Raw genomic sequence first — 15,453 nt, 5'->3', positions numbered from 1 at the left:
AGGATAGAATGACTGAGTAATAGCTGTTCCTTTCTCAGTTGAAGTCTATGAGCTTTAAGCTTTTTGGATACTTCTTATTTTGGAACGCAGGGGGGACGGATTGTTCAGTAGTTCTCACATACAGTCAATGGTTCAAGTGAATTGTTCTCTTTTTTGACAAGTTTGAGCGAATCACACTGGACTCTTCACAGAATGACTGCCAGTTAAAGCCATTAAGTTAAAAATGTGATGTCAGTCATAGCTTGCTTTTAAAAACAGTCTTTCTCTCAACAGATCCAGCTGTTCTTACAATGATCAACAGCGGTTTGAGTTCAGATGGTGTCCCCTTAAAACATCTTCGAGTTTCTCCTCTCATTAAAAACCTCTCATTAGGTCTTACAGTCCTTTGTACTTGAGACCAAGTTCTAATTTTCATTTTAAAAGTCATTGAGAAGGTGATGGCATTTTTAGAAGAACATACAATAGTCAAGGCTTTCCAGTCCGGAGGACAGGATTTCCTTCAAAACTGTAGGTAGATGAGTTTAATTTAATGGCAGACAAACTGTAGTTAGTGAATCAAACAAATTTGGTTGACAAAGTACACAAAACAAATGTTTTGTTTTGTTTATCAGAGAGTAGCAAATATGAATTCCAATGCAGAGGGTGGTTTTATTACTATGCTGTTAGATAACAGTGAAAACTTTTTTTGTGCCAGAGAGCTTTGATATGGAAGCAAGCAAAAATAATTAGTGTAGAGTTACAAAAAACAAATACAGCCAAGTGTACATTTACAATAAGGGTAACTACACTACTGTGCTTTAGAAAAAAAATAGTATTTATCGTTATAAAATTATTTAAATTATCAAAATATGTGATATTAAATCCAAACAAAAAGAGGTACACACCTCAGGCAAAGCAATTGTGGTGTGAGGTGAGGAACATACTTTTGTATTTCACCTTTAAAATACTGAGAAAATGGTAATGACTCTCGTCAATGTATTCATCACTCTTTCTACCTTCCTTTCCCTCGTTTCCTACTGCAGCTTTAGTACGTTGTGTTCTCTGATCATCACGTAACTCAAATCACATCAAACACCTACTCTTATGACCTCTGGAAATTAGCATAGGTCTTTTTTTTAAGGATGTGTGTTGCACTGCTCCATTTGCATTCCATGGGTGGGTTTATGGGTTGGTGTAACCCCAATCTCCACCAATTTAAGACTAAAGTCTTCTGTGCTGTAAAACCCGTCACTGCAGGTTTCTTCTCAAAAAGATTCATAAAAACTAATTTAGACAAAATAAAAAAAATACTAAGATATAGAAAAACTGCAAACATAAGACATGGGAAAGTGTATATCAAGTCTGATTAACTTGATTATGCACCTGCTTCAGTAAAAATGCGCACAGCACGGAAAGAACAAGAGCTCTCTTACTTTTACACATAGAACTCTACCTGCATGAAAAGCAACTAATTATCGTTTTGGAACTACACAAATAAACCGAGTTAACTAGCATGAGTTTAAACTGTTGCTAAGGCTTTCTCAGCAGGGGGTTTGCTTAAAGGAACTGATTAGAAGTTCCTTAGAAACATCATGTGTTACAGGCTAATTACTACAGCAGAAGTGAAACAGATGATATTTGTCAATCCAGACGGATGAAGCTTTAAAGCTAATTTTAAGCAACTTCTTTAAGAATGTGTGAGTACTTTTTTCCCATGATGTAAAATAGTTAGAAGAGAACCTGAATGTGCTGCTTAAAAAAAAAAATTCCTTAGGTAATGCTGAATCTATATTTTCTTATAGTAGTAGGTTTAAAGGTTGTCATCTGGACTTGGTTTTTAAAGTTGAAAACGTTTCACCTCTTATCCAAGAGGCTTTGTCAATTCTGAAATAGGTCATTAACAGCTGAAACATATAGACATATAATAGACATATATTTTCTTATATTTTTCTCCTAAAAATGTACATATATGTTTTCTACAAATACACACATTATGGAGAAATGCAGAATATTGTTCTAATCCTTCTTGAAATTCCAAAATGTACAATAGAAACACATTGCAGATTGTTTTTCTTTAACTTCTTTAGAAATGTTTTTAATAGAAGTACAGTCTCACATTTTATACGATTTTTCTTTGTCTTTCAGCTGCTGCCTTTTTAAGAGTTGCTGAAAAGGGCCACAGCCTTCATCTATTCCTATCCTCTCCACCCTCCTCGCTCACACCAACCGCCTACATCCATGACCTTCCTCTTTGGTCCACGTCTAGACATCCCTCCTGGTATATTCAACTTCATCCTCCATTTACTAACATCCTTACTGTCTCTTCTTTGAACCAATCCAAACCATTTGTATCTACTTTCCTCCATATGTCTCTAAAGAACATGAGCTGCTCCTAATGCATCATGCATATTTGGATTTTCTGTTTCCCCATGTATTTTCCTGCTGTTGTTTTCAATTCATTGTGTTGCATTAAAGCCACAAGAATCAGCTGTCTAAACAGGATCAATATACATCATGCTTTTAAAAAAAATAAATTATAAAATACTTTTTATATAATAATGTTGTGGGAGCAGTGTTACGGTAGCACCGAAGTTCAAATCAAATAAAAAATAACTTGGCGCAAAAGCATATTAAAGATCACTCAAAATCTTTATTAAAAATCACAATAATTTACAAACATTTCAGAAGGCAAAATACAATTACAAATAAACGAAACTTATTAAAAAGAAAACGTTTTGGAGGACAGAATTTCCAGAAATCCAAACAAAATATAAAAAAATGAGAAACTAGAATTATGGGATATCCCTTATTAGATGATAACATTTGTTCACCTTTTCAATCAGAAGGTGTGGTAGTTTTTCTGATAGACAAATGTCTTTAAGCTTCTGGCCACACCCACTACAAAAGTTTGGTGATTACTTAATCAACTCTCCCACATTTCAGGTAAAATATCCTTCTTACTTAGACTTAGACACACTGAGGTTTAATGAAATAATGGTAAGCAGCTGTGGTGATTAGTAACAGAAAACAGGTGGGATCTGAAGGGGCAGAGCATCATCTCAATACCTGAACTGGACTATAATTGTCATGGTGCCTCTGGCAGCTCTCCTCCCCCTTCCTTCTCTGCTCTGCTCCTGACTCGACCCAGCTTTGACCACTCAACTCATCATGCCTCCACCTACATAAGGAGATCCAGAACCAGTATTTATTGCCTGTTCGTTGTTTTAAGGTGCCATATCCTTGTGTTTTACAAAAGCAGCAGACTCGGCATGCGTGCATAATCCCAAGCATATTACTACAAATTATTATGCGGCTATGATTATTTTATTTTTTGCTGCAGCCCTAACCTTTGCTACTCAGTAGCACTCTTCCTCTGTGTGCCCTTAAATTAACACTCTGCTCACTGTGTACTTCCCACCCATGTCATGGCAGGTGAATAATGCAATGCTTGTAAACAAAGCCGAACAATTTACCTCCTATAAGAAGCGTTGATGAGTGACTGTGACTTCCTGGGAAACGTAGACAGAGATGGATAGCATCTGGAATACAGACAGCAAAGGTGTCATGTAGGGCTTATTGATACAGAAAAATAACTGAGATTTTTTGGTGTTGAAATGTATTTGTTTGAACTTACATAAAACCTCCTATATTTTATACAGTGATAAATACAAATTAGAATTTAAGAGAATAATCCGTCTGTGTCATGGTTTAAATCCTATTTATGTTGCAGCACATCATTTAAGTATGCAGAAAATGTGATTGAAATGATGTGCTGCTACATTTTTAACAAAAGAAAAAATATCAAGCCATTTTCCATTTGACTGATACACTTAAAATCACAGTGAGTGTGCATAATATACTAATAATATAATATAATAATAATATAATAATATAATAGACCTGAAAGCTTCTTCTTTCACATTGATGGAAGCTGCCGCCATGAAGGAAAACAATATTTGTGGGAACTTGTTTGACAGGTTGAATCAATCTTGTTTTGTCAGATAGAATTGATCTAGTGTGGCCATGTGAACACTCTCCCAAGGTCATTGTGTTTTCATCTTAATGGACCAAAACAGAAAATCCTATTACTATTGTGTAGTTTAAATTATAAAGTACATTCAATTGGTCTTGTGGGTCAGCGGCAGGACTGCATGGAAACAGGCTAAACGGGAGTTATTGCAGCATTTACGGGTTGTCAAAGTGCGCAGCAGCTCTTAAAAAAGGCCAAAATTTGGTAAAAACTTTAATCTTTGCAAAAAAAATAATAGAAAAGTGTCTGTTCTGACTTTGACTGTAGCTTCATCTGTGTACCCAGGGGTACGATGCTGGAGGCCCGAGGATAATGCATCTGCTAAAGCTGCATCTGCTGAGATGACAAACCAAGAGATGAATGGTCCAGAAGTTTCAGGTCTACTCGTTTCCATCTTGTTAATATGCCTCTGAGAGTCGTAGTGTAGTCAGGAAAGTGACTGTAGGCTGATCTCCAGAGAGCTGAGCAAGATAAACACAGCTGTAGAAGGCACTGACAACCTTCACAGAGACATGAATAACCTTATATTAGGCAAAGGACAAGCTATTTTTGTATTCTTCTTTTTGCAAAGATAGAACTAGTGAAAGCAGTCTTAACCCCCACTTTATTAGGAATATTCTGGATTTTTTTCCCTTGTGGGATGAATCAAATCTAACTTTCAGACAAACCCAAAATAAATTTATCTCAGAGATCACAAGGTGGATATCAATCTCAAAGTGTCAAGAAAAGGTTGTTAGTGTGACTTCACTGCACAAGAGTAAGCACACAGACTTTTAGAGCTGGGTAAAAAGCAAAGAAAATAAAAACATTATTATGCGTTTTTTTTAAAAAGAAATTCACAAAACACACATTTCAACATCCATATCTTTGAAAAAGGTACATGCCAGTGGTGAAAAGGACAAACAGTAAGATTATCACAATTTTTTGGTTGGAACCTGAGTTCAGTTTGAACACAGTAGTCATCCACACATTGCTGTTTAACCCTTGTGCTATCTTAGATGACCCCACCCTTACATTGACGTGTTATTCCTACCATGACAAAGGTGGATAAAGGTGGAAAGATTTCATGTAATCCATGGACACCAGTGAAGATCACAAATCATTAAAGAAAAAAGGTTCAGAACACTGTCTAGTGGGTCTAGATGACCCAACTCCCAATGTTAAAGTGCCTAGGATAGCACAAGGGTTAATCGGGTTTGTGTATCCTTCCCACTTCTATGATTCAAAACGCATGTCAATACATGGACCACAAATTGATATCTAAAAGATTAAACTAACTTTGTATTGACACAATAAGGTCTAATTCCTTTACCTGAATGGATAGAATCTACGGTATATGTTCATTATTTATTTAGCATCTGAAACTATAAATGAAAATGTTTTTTAAAGAGAAACTAGTTTTTTTTTTTGCCTTACTGGAAAACATTTTATCTTAAGCTACAAAACACAATGCATTTGACATAGGGGGTGGTCGTAGAGCGGTGGGCTGTAGAGCGGTCAACCTCCATGCCCGCCCATGTGTCGAAGTGTCCTTGGGCAAGGCAAAGGTTGGCGCCAGTGTTAGGCACCAGAGCCGGGATCAGTATGTGAATGTGTAGGTGAATGGGACTTTGACTGAAAAGCGCCTTGGGCCTAAGAAGGTCATAAAATCCTACATAAGTAAACACCTTTTATCATAAGAGCTTCAAATATAAAAACCTATAGTTTTGGGTCTTTTTTTGGGGGGGTGTCTTTTAGACTGCTTTGTTCTTTATGGTTAAAAGAGTCTCATTTTAATGTATTCAGGTATTGTTTGCAATGCTGTGAAAAAAAGCTTATCATACAGTATGTTGTGCTCACAACACAGATCCCTTATTCCTGTAAAGCTTTTTCATAATTTTCCAACTTTATCTGTTGATTTAGTGTGGGACTGACACGCAGAAAACCAGGGTTTAATTCCCAGGACATTTGAAACAATGAGCTCTATCCAGTGTGGGTCTTTGGGCAGAGCCCTTCAACATACTGACTACGTAGCTACAAGAGGGCCTAAGTCTGGTTCCCCCTGTTCCGGTCCTCAGATAAAATTGTGTCAGGAAGAGCATAAGCCATAAAAATCTCTGCCAAACCACTGGTGTGAATCAGTGACAGCTGGTTTGTTGATGTGACCCCTGAAGGGATATGCTAAAAGGTGAACAACATCCCTACTACAGTATATCAGCTTAAAGTTCTTGTATTAAGTTTTATTTCTTTCCCACCAATTACCTGAGTATTTCTGATAGGACAAATTTGTATTAGGAATTTAAAAAGACAAAATATGGTGTAAGACGTTTGAAAGAATAACTTATATAATTGTTTAGAGTTTTCAGAGATAAAAACAGATAAACTCTAAGCAGCGAGCTGAAGAAAACAGCAAACCATGAGTTTGCTTAATTGCTTAGTGTTCAAAAGTTGGTCCGATATTTAATGACTGAACAATTATGACTGAATTTGGTTCAGCAGCAATAGAAAATTATGCTCATTGCTATTTTAAATGCAATTTGATTAAAAAGCAGACTCTGCAGCTTTATTCTTCTTCCGGTAAATTAATTGCAGTGGCTTCACTCACAGTCGGTGGCCAGTACCAAAGCCTTGGAGCCAAATTGGACTTCTCATTGTGTGCATGACTGCCTCTGCTGTGAGACAAGCAGTGCTAAAGTAATTACCTGTAATGTAATTGTCTAATTCTCTAAAAGCAAAAAAACTACACATTTTCCTTTTATTTTTTAGGATGTCCAAAGTTGTTTGATTTTCGACAAAACTTAAATGGAAATGTTACCTTTTGAAGCCCATTTGAGCTGTAGTGGTGCAATATCTGAGAGAACATTACCCACAAAAACCTCACCTCTGTGTGTACCTTGATGGCGTAAGTGACGCAACTCACAAGTGCTTTACTGTAACTACAGGGAAGATTTCAGGAGGGCTGATTGCATATGACAGACAGGTGTATGGAAAAAAAAATTATAATGTTATGATCACAGAAAAAAGCCGCTACCAAGCTTCCACAGTTAAAATAGTTGTACTGATCACAACAGGAGAGAATTTGTGCTGAAGGCAGGGGAAGTCTGTCATTCTGGTCCTGGAAAAGGGGAGAGCTGTCGGGCTTGAAGCAGTCGACGCTGATGGACTGCCAGGTTTTAAATGGGAAGTTGCATCTCAAAAGCAGTGGGGTTGAGAAAAGATGGGTTGCAGGAGCGTCACAAATCAATCCTGCAGACCTTTATAAGAGAAAAAGAGCAACCAGAACTACATCTGCAACAAAAATAAATAAATAAATTAAATAAACGAGGGCAGTAGTGTGTAAAAAGATAGTGAGCACTTCTCCTTTGCCAAGACAATCCATCCCACCTCACAGTTGTGCCATATCAAGATGCTGATGAGACAGCATGATTATTGCACAGGTGTGCCTTAGACTGGCCACAAGAAAAGGCCACTCTGAAATCTTCAGTTGTATCACACAGCACAATGCCACAGATGTCGCAAGTTTTGAGGGAGCGTGCAATTGGCATGCTGATAGCAGGAATGTCCACCAGAGCTGTTGCTAGGGAATTGAATGTGCATTTCTCCACCATAAGCCGTCTCCAAAGGCGTTTCCGTAAACATCCCAGTTCTTGCATGGCCAGCATACTCACCGGACATGTCACCCATTGAGCATCTTTGGGATGCTCTGGACCGGCGTATACGACAGCGTGCTCCAGTTCCTGCCAATATCCAGCAACTTCGCACAGCCATTGAAGAAGAGTGGACCAACATTCCACAGGCCACAATAGACAACCTGATCAACTCTATGCGAAGGAGATGTGTCACACTTCACGAGGCAAATGGTGGTCACACCAGATACTGACTGGTTGTTTGAGTCTCCTGACCCCCTCAATAAAACAAAACTGAAGATTTCAGAGTGGCCTTTTCTTGTGGCCAGTCTAAGGCACACCTGTGCAATAATCATGCTGTCTAATCAGCATCTTGATATGGCACACCTGCGAGGTGGGATGGATTGTCTTGGCAAAGGAAAGTGCTCACTATCACAGATTTAGACAGATTTGTGAACAATATTTCAGACAACTGGTTATTTTGTGTATGTGGAAAATGTTTCATATCTTTTAGTTCATACCATAAAAAATGGGAGCAATAACGAAAGTGTTGCGTTTATATTTTTGGTCAGTGAAGAAGTGAATTTCTAATAATCTCCCGCCACTCTGCAGAAACTGGGTCTTAAAAAAAGGACCGTTTTTTTTTTAATTTGGCTAAAAATAGCATGATCGTATTAACAGACAGAGAAGGCTTTTATAATTGATCAAAAGATGAGTGGGATTAAAACTCACAAAGTTATATTTCTTTGATAGGATCTGTGTCAAGAAAAAATCAATTGAAATCCCTCGATTCTCTATTTTTGACTTCTACATTAATTTTGAGCAGTTAGTCATGCAGTACATCTTCTTAAGTCTTGCATTTTTGCAAGAAGGCAAACTGAATTTTGGCACAAAAGCCAAAATGTTTATAGTGCTTACAGTGAAAAAACACTGACATCTGATTTTCATCAACACCTTGAATCAAGCTCAAAACATAAAGCATAAACCATCTTCAAAACATTTTTTGTAGTATTTGTTGGGCTTCTTGATTGACCTATATGCAGGTTACAATGTCTCATCCTCGCTTTCCTGCAAGTTCAGAACTTTTGTAATTAGTTTCCATGAAAACGAAAGTTTAAGAAGCAACTGTGAAGGTTTTGCAATTTTTGAAACGAGCTGAAATCTTTGGAGGAAAAATGTCAAAGTGCCTAGAAAAAACAAGTGTCATGTTTGTATTTTTGCAGCTTAGAATGATCACTTTGACCAAAGTTTTGCTCCTTAAAATCTGTCCAAGACCAGTGGGAAACTTGCTTGGTTTGTTGTAAATTGCTTTTAATCATAGATGAAAAAAAACTCAGTGGGTCAAGTCACAATATATAAAATGGATTACCTGTAAATGGGTATCTATATAATGATTGTTATGGTCTATTTGCATCAAAAGAGAAAAAAGTAGAAGAAATATTAGTTATAACCCACTGAAGAAAGAAGGCATAAAAAAAAAGTTCAGCAGTTATTTAAACTAACAACTAACTATACCTTGCAAGCGTCATCTTCACTGTTTAAACCTAATATCTTGCCTCTGTTAGAAAGTAAAAAGTGAACGCAGCACTGCATCTCCTCCAGGCCTGAAAACACAATGGAGAACAACCATAACAAAGAAAAGTAGCAGAAGAGAAGTGTATCACCTGGATCCATGAAAATGTGCCAGACACCCATCTCAGTCTTTCCTTTCTGCTGGCCTGTGTGATTCTGTGAAGAGGAAAAAAAACTCAGTCTTTCCACAATCTGACTAAATTGAACTTTATAAGATTCAGACTCACATGCAGCATGATGACCCTTTTTGCTTTCTAAAGGTTTTCAAATAATGTCCCAGATTCAGATATTTTCTTTTTTATTAAAGTTATTTACTCTCTGTTTGATGTTGCTCTGAAAAATTTCCAGACACAAACCTCCTGATGATTAACAAATCTTGCACAACAATTTTTTTTATTAACCTATAGTAGTGTTAGTAAGTTGTAGTTGTCACACATAGAACTCCAACTCCCATCACAGTTATGGCTCTTGAAGTCTTAGTAAAGTCTCTTAAACTACAATGTTACTGGTCAGCTCTTTGAAAAGGGTATAACCTTTTATTTCTCGCATGTATCTATGGACCCCCCCCCCCCAATAATAAAAAACTGCCTTAATATTTAACAAGATATTTTAAATAAATTGAATTTTTTATGTTAAAATATATTTAAAAAAAAACTTCCTTCACCCATAAAAGCCACTTTGGGTTCTAAGGGTTTATTAATTGTACAAATGAGTTGCAACAATGTAAATTACAACTCATTCCTTATATATCTGAACAATAAGGACTTTAAAGACCCACTCCAATGAAAATCATGTTTGGGGTTTTTAACATGTTCTTGTAGCATTTTACTCATGATGGAGGATGTAGATAAGGAAAACTATTTCTTTGCTCAGGTCATTTTGAACCAGGAGCAGACAAGAAATGTGGTTGTTGAGAAAAGCCTGTAGCTGCGTCGCTCCATTCTGATGCAGCCACTTGTAGCCATTTTTGTTGCACCAGTAATGAATTTCTAATGAACTACTGCCACTCTGCAGCAACTATGTCATAGAAAACAACACATTTTATGATTATGGCTAAAACTGTCATAATCATTACTTAAAGACCCCTGGGTACTCTTTTACAATAGATCAAAATTGATCTATTGTGATTGTTTTTGACAGAGTCTAAAATAAAATTAAAGGAAGGTTTGTGTTATTGTTCATGTGCTGATCCCAAATTAAGCATAAATGCATTAATTAAAGCAGATTTGTTTTTCTTTGTATTCATACATGGGTACACAACTGTTTAGATCCAATTTTGTTTTGGCTCAAAAGATGCATTCTGTGATTAAGGCTCAAAAGGTATTAAAGTTTCTGATGCCATTTAGCTTTATAAATAAATATTTAAAAGTTATGTACATAACTGTAACAGATGGCGAGGAAAGAGGATCAGGTTATGGGACGCAGAGCCAAATCAGGATCAGAGGCCTGTCTCTCTGCATTTTAAGCAACAGTCACATGCATAACCCAGCACAGCTGTTTACGATTGAAGACGATTAGGGACAGCACATGTACTGAATCAGGATTTGTCCAAACTGGATTGCTTCAAAGCTTTTTTTATGTTTAGCTGGTAAATAATTTCAGTTATTATGCAACTCCTGCTCAGTTCTGCCATTTTTCTCTCTCTCAAATGTCCTCTAGGTTTGACAGTGGAGGAACGAGGGAACAGAGGCATCTGGAAGCTTTACCCCGGCTAACTGTCAATCAGAACACAACATAATGGGATTTGAGGTAGAATGTTTTTAAAAAAAATTAAAATGTATTTTTATTCAAGTTCTTAATTTTTCTTCTTCTTTTTTTAGATAAAAAATTGATGGAAAAAAGCTTTTATTAAAAAAATCCTTCTAATTAACTTATCTATTAAAAAAGTACCTGTGCTGTGAATGTAATTCAAACAAAAACAGACATTTTCCACCTTAAATATAATAGAAAAACTTGTAGTTAGTAAAGCAAATCAGCCATTGAGGTTTGTTTCAAGAAAATGTTGCTTGAACTATTCGCAGAGTTAACAGAAAGTGTAAATCCAAATTCTGATCATCCTTTTGCAGAACAGTTTCTGAGATTCACTGGTGATCAGACAGCTGCAGCGTCTTTCACAGAGGTGCCGTTCCAGATCTTACCTGCGTCACGCCATCTGTCAGGGACGATCACATTATACAGTTTCACAGCTTTGTTTGGATGCTTGTTCGCGTGTTCATTTGCATTTCAGAATAGTCAAGCCATATCTTTGAAAGCTGAATATTATCAGCTATCATTTTTGATTGTCAAAAATGTCAATATTGGATGTAAAAGACGACTGGAAATGCTTTTTAAATGGATCAAAAGATGATCAGAATGGGACTTTAAAACTAATATCTACAACCAAACAAAATTAGTTTAAAAGTTTTTTTTTTAAACTACATATGAAATCTCATTACAAATTTTTGGGAGGTCTTTGTCAATTTTTGTCAAACCTTAAATTATTTAAACTAGTGGCAGATTTTGACCTAGAGTTATTTTTTTTTAACCAGCAACTGGAATAGGCAAAATGCACATAAGACTAAGTAGAAGAGACAGCACTGTGTAAAAATATTAACATATTAATTATAACTTATTTACCTTAGAAAAAACAACTGTTAAGTCAACAGTTATTCATACCCTTCTCAATAATCAATAGAAAACTTTGTATGATCTAGTACAGAAGTCAAACATTTCCTATAATTGCTGACCAGTTTTTGCACGCTTTTATTGCGATGTATGACAATTTATAAAGGGTCAGTACATGAATTTTTCCGTAAAGTGTCTTGCATGGGGCTTTTAGATCGCTGTTCAAATCTTTGCAATTAAATGATAATGTCTGAGATCATTTTATGCATCAGTGCAGATTGCTAAATTAATGATGATGAAGGAGAAGTGCGCCCGGGCTTTTGTATTCAGTTGATTTTACGTCTAATCTTGTTGAGCAACTGAGTTGATAAAAAAAAAAAAACATGATAAATCTCATTTATGTGCGGAGGGGGGATTAGAGGTAGAAGGTAATGGTGGATATATTCACACAGAGATGCCTTTTGTTCTCAACTGTGTGCTGTGACAACTGGTAATGCAGTTTGCAGTAACATTCCATTACCACTATATAATTGCCTGTTCTGACAGATATAGAGCGAGATTAGCATATTAATGCAATTTACCCAAATAATTTATGCAGAAAATACACTTCAGTCATTCTAATTTGGTGACAGATTTGAGGTATTTTTTGATAGAAAATATTTTGTACTGTTAAATGGACAACGGATATGACCTATTATCTGCATTTATAGTTAATGTGAAGCATTTTTGCTGCTTCTGTTTTCAACTTCTGTTTATTTTGTTTGTAAGGTTGTACAGTTTGATTGGCTAAAAGTAAAACCACTAATGTTTATATTTTTAAAGTTTTAGACGATTAATACAGTACGTATTTCAGAGTTATATACGGACAAGCATATTAGGTCTATTTTATCCTAAGGCCACATAAATGTACATCTGCCACCGCGCAACGGGGTGGCATCGGCTGAATCTTTTCAAGATTATTTACTGCCCGACGATTGTTTTTATTTTTATTTATTTATTTATTTTTTAATTGTTGGTTTGGTCATTCATGCAGACACTGGCAGTCATTCAAGCAGGGATGACGTCATTACAAAATCGGGCAAGAGCTGGGCGGTTGCAGCTGGATCACTGGCTGGCAGCAGCTCTGTTTGGACGATGTGTAAATTCCTCCGTCCATCATCTGTCCATATCAAGTGCACTAGCTGCCCGGTAGCCAAGGACTATATAAAAAGCAGGCAATCCTGTACCACTAGTCATTTGCAACTCAGATTTTGAGCACACATTATAATATAGTCAATTTATTTATTTATTTCAAATACAAGCACAAAATGATAAAAAACACAAGAGTTAAAAATATATAAGCATCAACCCCAATTTGTCAATACACAGGTCTGTAAGTCGCTGTGGTGCTATTAACGCCATGAAGACTTATGTGCAGCATCAATGCCGTCACCCCATTTGGACCTGCGGTGGCCGGGATCGCCAGATTTACGTCCGGTCATCAACGGACCTCCGGCCCATTTCAAGTCATAGGTTACTAGCGTATGATTTCTAACCATCGGACAGTGGGACGGCAGCACAGGGGCAAGGGGGTGGCAGTCTGAAACCGGAGGACCTTGGAGACCTTGGCCGCCACATGCCCGCCACTGGACTGCCACCACGCGACCTCCAGATGTGCCCAGGTGGCCACTGGTCGATATTAGAAAATCATTCAGGCGCTGTTTTAGTTGAACACTTTCTTAAAAGCTCAGCGGCCACTGCACAGGATGTAATAAAGCAACTGTGGCGTGGCCTCCTGACGATTTTGCTGAAAAACTTACATTTAGGGCTTAGTGCAGTGGCATTTTGGAATATGTGGGGGATATACACTGGTTGCTGAGACGAATCTCTGGAGAGAAGATGTCAGATCCTTTTCCGGTTCAGAAATTGCCCCTTTGGGACATGCAACATGCTCCGACTGCTAACAAAACTTTGCGATGCTTGGCTGTCTTGCTGGTTGTTGTCATGTATTTTGATGTTGACTGGTGCAGCTGGAAATGGTAACAGCTAAGGTAGAAACAGACTGCCGCACTACCTTTACATTGTCTGAAACAAGCAACATCCTGGAGTATAAGGGGTTATTTATAGGTGCATATGTTAACAGCTGGTTAGGAAATCATATAATCAAGTCTTTTCTACAGATAAAATGCTGACTCATATTCAACAAGACCATTCCAGAGACTCTCCCAGTACGGTTAGGTTCATAATCTGCTGCAGGAGCTGCATCTGAATGACGGCCGCTTTGAACTGTACTTCCGTTTGTCTGTGACTCGGTTTGACGACTTGCTGTTCCACATTAGTCACAGAATGAAAAAACAAGAACAACTCTAGAGGATCTTTTTATTGTTATCTTTTATTATTATCAGTGCCTCATGGGCCAAAGCTAAATTCCTGTGTGGTTGACGCAATGAAAATTCTTCGCCACAGTTCAGATCTTTGAACTCTGAAAACTTTAGTCTGCAAAATATTCAGAATTTTTTTGCGCCACCCAAAAGGCGCTGCCACTTGACTGTTGCACCTGAAACTTAAAACACGCTGCAAGACCTTTGCAGGTCTGTATATTGACTTAACTGGACACCTCTGACACATAAATCGCATTCTGTTATCGCATTTTAGTCCTTTTTACCTTCAAAGTTCAGAATACTCATTAACTTTTCTGTCTGACACGAGCAATGCTGAGAGATCCACAGAAGCAGAATATTAGGAAACAAAAAAAGATTTTCAATCTAAAACAAAAGGAATAAAAGAAATGTTGATATTTTATCAAACTCAATAATTATATTTTTAAAATCTGAGAAAAAAGCTAGACATTTGTTTTTTAAAATACATCATAATTCATATATACAAGTGCAAAAAGCAACTTTAAAATTAGTATTTTGTAGTTTAAGAGATCTACAAAGAAGAACCCACCTATTTCTATTTGTGAGCATATAGGATGAACACAAAGCTTTTTGAATTAGGAATTCATTCTAGCCAATGCAGTTAATTTATTATTACATTATGGCAAAGGTGCAAACTTGTCAGCATTTTCATTTTCATAGGTAGCCGACTCTGAATACTTACCTAGCCATCCTAATCTTTACTAACCTGTGTGTTTGTGCACCATACAGCTACAAACAGAGAGCAGCCATCATTAATATTTATTTATACATTTCAAATGCAATATATGTTATCTTGGGACCTACAGTTTTTTGGTAGTTCAAAGCTGTCAGAGACAGTTGGAAATTACTTTGAAGCACATCCGCCTCCCTTTTGGTTTGATCACAAAACTCACACAGAGTTTGTTTCTGGAAGGCAGCGTACTGTAAAGTAGATGATGGGAAGTGATCCTCGTACTTATGGGCTCAGGATAAAAAAGGATAGCAAATTTTACGCAGCCTAACTTATCTGGCCTCCCACTCGCATCATTACAAGACTGTATTGCTGAGGACACTCATTGCCCAGAAGTGCAATGCCACACTGATCAAACAGTTAACATGCCCTTGCTGGCTGCAAACGAACACACTGTAGTGAGTGCCCTGGCGTGTCACAAATCAAAAGAAAGCCATGACTTGTTATCTTGTTGCAGCTTTTCTCGAGCCTTTTCTGGCAAGCCATATCTCTAGCTTTGAAGTCGGAGCCACTGGCAATGTCTCGAGTGCTGCT

General features: G+C 37.1%; 1 protein-coding gene and 1 long non-coding RNA gene across 2 annotated transcripts in view; one reads left to right on the top strand and one right to left on the bottom strand.

Moving 5' to 3' along the window:
• Positions 1 to 2,609: 2,609 nt before the first annotated feature.
• Positions 2,610 to 9,342, bottom strand: LOC144991016 (uncharacterized). The gene is made up of 4 exons (XR_013654927.1): positions 9,279 to 9,342; positions 3,880 to 4,509; positions 3,453 to 3,518; positions 2,610 to 3,157 (listed from the first exon to the last, which is right to left on the bottom strand). It is a non-coding gene; the product is annotated as an uncharacterized LOC144991016 (long non-coding RNA).
• A 1,247-nt stretch (positions 9,343 to 10,589) lies between these two features.
• chst8 (carbohydrate (N-acetylgalactosamine 4-0) sulfotransferase 8) overlaps positions 10,590 to 15,453 on the top strand; it is a 263,837-nt gene continuing 258,973 nt past the window's right edge. The window contains exon 1 of the mRNA XM_078944644.1: positions 10,590 to 10,935. The gene's annotated coding sequence lies outside the window, so the exon portion shown is untranslated. The remainder of the gene's footprint in view (positions 10,936 to 15,453) is intronic.

This window comes from Oryzias latipes, chromosome 3 (genome assembly GCF_053564925.1).
Source record: "Oryzias latipes strain Hd-rR chromosome 3, Olatipes_Hd-rR_3.1".
In the NCBI taxonomy this organism is placed as follows: Eukaryota; Metazoa; Chordata; class Actinopteri; order Beloniformes; family Adrianichthyidae; genus Oryzias; species Oryzias latipes.
Note: the sequence above shows the minus strand (reverse complement) of the source record. Positions and strands in the feature narration are given on the sequence as shown.